Raw genomic sequence first — 6,479 nt, 5'->3', positions numbered from 1 at the left:
AAAGCTCTTTGGCACCCACTCACGTGGCCCCACAGCCCATGGAGCTGCGGGCTTTGCGGCGGCCGTCAGCCTCGGCGCCATCGGCGCCCACGTCGGGCCGCCGCGCTAGCCTGCGAAGCATTTTCCGGTAGGGCCGCGTCTCTGGCGACAGCTCCCACACCCGAAGAGCCAGGAGGGAAAGCCGTGCCTCGTTGGAAAGCTCTTTGGCAGCCGCTCGCGTGGCCCCACAGCCCATGGGGCTGCGGGCTTTGCGGCGGCTGTCAGCCTCGGCGTCACCGGCGCCCACGTGGCGCCGCCGCGCCAGCCTGCGAAGCATTTTCCGGTAGGGCCGCGTCTCTGGCGACAGCTCTCACGCCCGAAGAGCCAGGAGGGAAAGCCGTGCCTCGTTGGAAAGCTCTTTGGCAGCCGCTCGTGTGGCCCCACAGCCCGTGGGGCTGCGGGCTTTGCGGCGGCCGTCAGCCTCGGCGCCACCGGCGCCCACGTCGGGCCGCCGCGCCAGCCTGCGAAGCATTTTCCGGTAGGGCCGCGTCTCTGGCGACAGCTCCCACGCCCGAAGAGCCAGGAGGGAAAGCCGTGCCTCGTTGGAAAGCTCTTTGGCAGCCGCTCGCGTGGCCCCACAGCCCATGGGGCTGCGGGCTTTGCGGCGGCCGTCAGCCTCGGCTCCACCGGCGCCCACGTTGCGCCGCCGCGCCAGCCTGCGAAGCATTTTCCGGTAGGGCCGCGGCTCTGGCGACAGCTCCCACGCCCGAAGAGCCAGGAGGGAAAGCCGTGCCTCGTTGGAAAGCTCTTTGGCAGCCGCTCGCGTGGCCCCACAGCCCATGGGGCTGCGGGCTTTGCGGCGGCCGTCAGCCTCGGCGCCACCGGCGCCCACATTGCGCCGCCACGCCAGCCTGCGAAGCATTTTCCGGTAGGGCCGCGGCTCTGGCGACAGCTCCCACGGCCAAAGAGCCAGGAGGGAAAGCCGTGCCTCGTTGGAAAGGTCTTTGGCAGCCGCTCGCGTGGCCCCACATCCCGTGGGGCTGCGGGCTTTGCGGCGGCCGTCAGCCTGGGCGACACCGGCGCCCACGTGGGGCCGCCGCGCCAGCCTGCGAAGCATTTTCCGGTAGGGCCGCGGCTCTGGCGACAGCTCCCACGCCCGAGGAGCCAGGTGGGAAAGCCGTGCCTCGTTGGAAAGCTCTTTGGCAGCCACTCGCATGGCCCTAAAGCCTGTGGGGCTGCGGGCTTTGAGGCGGCCGTCAGCCTCGGCGCCACCGGCGCCCACGTGGGGCCGCTGCGCCAGCCTGCAAAGCATTTTCCGGTAGGGCCGCGTCTCTGGCAACAGCTCCCACGCCCGAAGAGCCAGGAGGGAAAGCCATGCCTCGTTGGAAAGCTCTTTGGCACCCACTCACGTGGCCCCACAGCCCATGGAGCTGCGGGCTTTGCGGCGGCCGTCAGCCTAGGCGCCATCGGCGCCCACGTCGGGCCGCCGCGCTAGCCTGCGAAGCATTTTCCGGTAGGGCCGCGGCTCTGGCGACAGCTCCCACGCCCGAAGAGCCAGGAGGGAAAGCCGTGCCTCGTTGGAAAGCTCTTTGGCAGCCGCTCGCGTGGCCCCACAGCCCGTGGGGCTGCGGGCTTTGCGGCGGCCGTCAGCCTGGGCGCCACCGGCGCCCACGTGGCGCCGCCGCGCCAGCCTGCTAAGCATTTTCCGGTAGGGCCGCGTCTCTGGCGACAGCTCCCACGCCCGAAGAGCCAGGAGGGAAAGCCGTGCCTCGTTGGAAAGCTCTTTGGCAGCCGCTCGCGTGGCCCCACAGCCCATGGGGCTGCGGGCTTTGCGGCGGCCGTCAGCCTCGGCGCCACCGGCGCCCACGTTGCGCCGCCGCGCCAGCCTGCGAAGCATTTTCCGGTAGGGCCGCGGCTCTGGCGACAGCTCCCACGCCCGAAGAGCCAGGAGGGAAAGCCGTGCCTCGTTGGAAAGCTCTTTGGCAGCCGCTCGCGTGGCCCCACAGCCCATGGGGCTGCGGGCTTTGCGGCGGCCGTCAGCCTCGGCGCCACCGGCGCCCACATTGCGCCGCCGCGCCAGCCTGCGAAGCATTTTCCGGTAGGGCCGCGGCTCTGGCGACAGCTCCCACGGCCAAAGAGCCAGGAGGGAAAGCCGTGCCTCGTTGGAAAGGTCTTTGGCAGCCGCTCGCGTGGCCCCACAGCCCGTGGGGCTGCGGCCTTTGCGGCGGCCGTCAGCCTGGGCGACACCGGCGCCCAGGTGATGCCGCCGCGTCAGCCTGCGAAGCATTTTCCGGTAGGGCCGCGTCTCTGGCAGCAGCTCCCACGCCCGAAGAGCCAGGAGGGAAAGCCGTGCCTCGTTGGAAAGCTCTTTGGCAGCCGCTCGCGTGGCCCCACAGCCCATGGGGCTGCGGGCTTTCCGGCGGCCGTCATCCTCAGCGCCACCGGCGCCCACGTGGCGCCGCCGCGCCAGCCTGCGAAGCATTTTCCGGTAGGGCCGCGGCTCTGGCGACAGCTCCCACGCCCGAAGAGCCAAGAGGGAAAGCCGTGCCTCGTTGGAAAGCTCTTTGGCAGCCGCTCGCGTGGCCCCACAGCCCGTGGGGCTGCGGGCTTTGCGGCGGCCGTCAGCCTGGGCGACACCGGCGCCCACGTGGGGCCGCCACGCCAGCCTGCGAAGCATTTTCCGGTAGGGCCGCGGCTCTGGCGACAGCTCCCACGCCCGAGGAGCCAGGAGGGAAAGCCGTGCCTCGTTGGAAAGCTCTTTGGCAGCCGCTCGCGTGGCCCCACAGCCCATGGGGCTGCGGGCTTTGCGGTGGCCGTCAGCCTCAGTGCCACCGGCGCCCACGTTGCGCCGCCGCGCCAGCCTCCGAAGCATTTTCCGGTAGGGCCGCGTCTCTGGCGACAGCTCCCACGCCCGAAGAGCCAGGAGGGAAAGCCGTGCCTCGTTGGAAAGCTCTTTGGTAGCCACTCGCATGGCCCTAAAGCCTGTGGGGCTGCGGGCTTTGCGGCGGCCGTCAGCCTTGGCGCCACCGGCGCCCACGTTGGGCCGCTGCGCCAGCCTGCAAAGCATTTTTCGGTAGGGCCGCGTCTCTGGCGACAGCTCCCACGGCCGAAGAGCAAGGAGGGAAAGCCATGCCTCGTTGGAAAGCTCTTTGGCACCCACTCACGTGGCCCCACAGCCCATGGAGCTGCGGGCTTTGCGGCGGCCGTCAGCCTCGGCGCCATCGGCGCCCACGTCGGGCCGCCGCGCTAGCCTGCGAAGCATTTTCCGGTAGGGCCGCGGCTCTGGCGACAGCTCCCACACCCGAAGAGCCAGGAGGGAAAGCCATGCCTCGTTGGAAAGCTCTTTGGCAGCCGCTCGCGTGGCCCCACAGCCCATGGGGCTGCGGGCTTTGCGGCGGCCGTCAGCCTCGGCGTCACCGGCGCCCACGTGGCACGACCGCGCCAGCCTGCGAAGCATTTTCCGGTAGGGCCGCGTCTCTGGCGACAGCTCCCACGCCCGAAGAGCCAGGAGGGAAAGCCATGCCTCGTTGGAAAGCTCTTTGGCAGCCGCTCGTGTGGCCCCACAGCCCGTGGGGCTGCGGGCTTTGCGGCGGCCGTCAGCCTGGGCGCCACCGGCGCCCACGTGGCGCCGCCGCGCCAGCCTGCGAAGCATTTTCCGGTAGGGCCGCGTCTCTGGCGACAGCTCCCACGCCCGAAGAGCCAGGAGGGAAAGCCGTGCCTCGTTGGAAAGCTCTTTGGCAGCCGCTCGCGTGGCCCCACAGCCCATGGGGCTGCGGGCTTTGCGGCGGCCGTCAGCCTCGGCGCCACCGGCGCCCACGTTGCGCCGCCGCGCCAGCCTGCGAAGCATTTTCCGGTAGGGCCGCGGCTCTGGCGACAGCTCCCACGCACGAAGAGCCAGGAGGGAAAGCCGTGCCTCGTTGGAAAGCTCTTTGGCAGCCGCTCGCGTGGCCCCACAGCCCATGGGGCTGCGGGCTTTGCGGCGGCCGTCAGCCTCGGCGCCACCGGCGCCCACATTGCGCCGCCGCGCCAGCCTGCGAAGCATTTTGCGGTAGGGCCGCGGCTCTGGCGACAGCTCCCACGGCCAAAGAGCCAGGAGGGAAAGCCGTGCCTCGTTGGAAAGGTCTTTGGCAGCCGCTCGCGTGGCCCCACAGCCCGTGGGGCTGCGGCCTTTGCGGCGGCCGTCAGCCTGGGCGACACCGGCGCCCAGGTGATGCCGCCGCGTCAGCCTGCGAAGCATTTTCCGGTAGGGCCGCGTCTCTGGCAGCAGCTCCCACGCCCGAAGAGCCAGGAGGGAAAGCCGTGCCTCGTTGGAAAGCTCTTTGGCAGCCGCTCGCGTGGCCCCACAGCCCATGGGGCTGCGGGCTTTCCGGCGGCCGTCATCCTCAGCGCCACCGGCGCCCACGTGGCGCCGCCGCGCCAGCCTGCGAAGCATTTTCCGGTAGGGCCGCGGCTCTGGCGACAGCTCCCACGCCCGAAGAGCCAAGAGGGAAAGCCGTGCCTCGTTGGAAAGCTCTTTGGCAGCCGCTCGCGTGGCCCCACAGCCCGTGGGGCTGCGGGCTTTGCGGCGGCCGTCAGCCTGGGCGACACCGGCGCCCACGTGGGGCCGCCACGCCAGCCTGCGAAGCATTTTCCGGTAGGGCCGCGGCTCTGGCGACAGCTCCCACGCCCCAGGAGCCAGGAGGGAAAGCCGTGCCTCGTTGGAAAGCTCTTTGGCAGCCGCTCGCGTGGCCCCACAGCCCATGGGGCTGCGGGCTTTGCGGTGGCCGTCAGCCTCAGTGCCACCGGCGCCCACGTTGCGCCGCCGCGCCAGCCTCCGAAGCATTTTCCGGTAGGGCCGCGTCTCTGGCGACAGCTCCCACGCCCGAAGAGCCAGGAGGGAAAGCCGTGCCTCGTTGGAAAGCTCTTTGGTAGCCACTCGCATGGCCCTAAAGCCTGTGGGGCTGCGGGCTTTGCGGCGGCCGTCAGCCTTGGCGCCACCGGCGCCCACGTTGGGCCGCTGCGCCAGCCTGCAAAGCATTTTTCGGTAGGGCCGCGTCTCTGGCGACAGCTCCCACGGCCGAAGAGCAAGGAGGGAAAGCCATGCCTCGTTGGAAAGCTCTTTGGCACCCACTCACGTGGCCCCACAGCCCATGGAGCTGCGGGCTTTGCGGCGGCCGTCAGCCTCGGCGCCATCGGCGCCCACGTCGGGCCGCCGCGCTAGCCTGCGAAGCATTTTCCGGTAGGGCCGCGGCTCTGGCGACAGCTCCCACACCCGAAGAGCCAGGAGGGAAAGCCATGCCTCGTTGGAAAGCTCTTTGGCAGCCGCTCGCGTGGCCCCACAGCCCATGGGGCTGCGGGCTTTGCGGCGGCCGTCAGCCTCGGCGTCACCGGCGCCCACGTGGCACGACCGCGCCAGCCTGCGAAGCATTTTCCGGTAGGGCCGCGTCTCTGGCGACAGCTCCCACGCCCGAAGAGCCAGGAGGGAAAGCCATGCCTCGTTGGAAAGCTCTTTGGCAGCCGCTCGTGTGGCCCCACAGCCCGTGGGGCTGCGGGCTTTCCGGCGGCCGTCAGCCTGGGTGCCACCGGCGCCAAGTCGGGCCGCCGCGCCAGCCTGCGAAGCATTTTCCGGTAGGGCCGCGGCTCTGGCGACAGCTCCCACGCCCGAAGAGCCAGGAGGGAAAGCCGTGCCTCGTTGGAAAGCTCTTTGGCAGCCGCTCGCGTGGCCCCACAGCCCATGGGGCTGCGGGGTTTCCGGCGGCCGTCAGCGTCGGCGCCACCGGCGCCCACGTTGCGCCGCCGCGCCAGCCTGCGAAGCATTTTCCGGTAGGGCCGCGGCTCTGGCGACAGCTCCCACGCCCGAAGAGCCAGGAGGGAAAGCCGTGCCTCGTTGGAAAGCTCTTTGGCAGCCGCTCGCGTGGCCCCACAGCCCATGGGGCTGCGGGCTTTGCGGCGGCCGTCAGCCTCGGCGCCACCGGCGCCCACGTGGCGCCGCTGCGCCAGCCTGCGAAGCATTTCCCGGTAGGGCCGCGGCTCTGGCGACAGCTCCCACGGCCGAAGAGCCAGGAGGGAAAGCCGTGCCTCGTTGGAAAGCTCTTTGGCAGCCGCTCGTGTGGCCCCACAGCCCGTGGGGCTGCGGGCTTTCCGGCAGCCGGCAGCCTCGGCGCCAACGGCGCCCACGTGGCACCGCTGCACCAGCCTGCGAAGCATTTTCCAGTAGGGCCGCGGCTCTGGCGACAGCTCCCACGCCCGAAGAGCCAGGAGGGAAAGCCGTGCCTCGTTGGAAAGCTCTTTGGCAGCTGCTCGCGTAGCCCCACAGCCCATGGGGCTGCGGGCTTTGCGGCGGCCGTCAGCCTCAGCGCCACTGGCGACCACGTTGCGCCGCCGCGCCAGCCTGCGAAGCATTTTCCGGTAGGGCCGCGGCTCTGGCGACAGCTCCCACGCCCGAAGAGCCAGGAGGGAAAGCCGTGCCTCGTTGGAAAGCTCTTTGGCAGCTGCTCGCATGGCCCCACAGCCCATGGGGC

The sequence above is a fragment of the Larus michahellis genome, unplaced genomic scaffold, assembly GCF_964199755.1.
Source record: "Larus michahellis unplaced genomic scaffold, bLarMic1.1 SCAFFOLD_38, whole genome shotgun sequence".
Taxonomy (NCBI): domain Eukaryota; kingdom Metazoa; phylum Chordata; class Aves; order Charadriiformes; family Laridae; genus Larus; species Larus michahellis.
The sequence above is the reverse complement of the archived record's forward strand: the minus strand, read 5'-3'. Positions refer to the sequence as shown.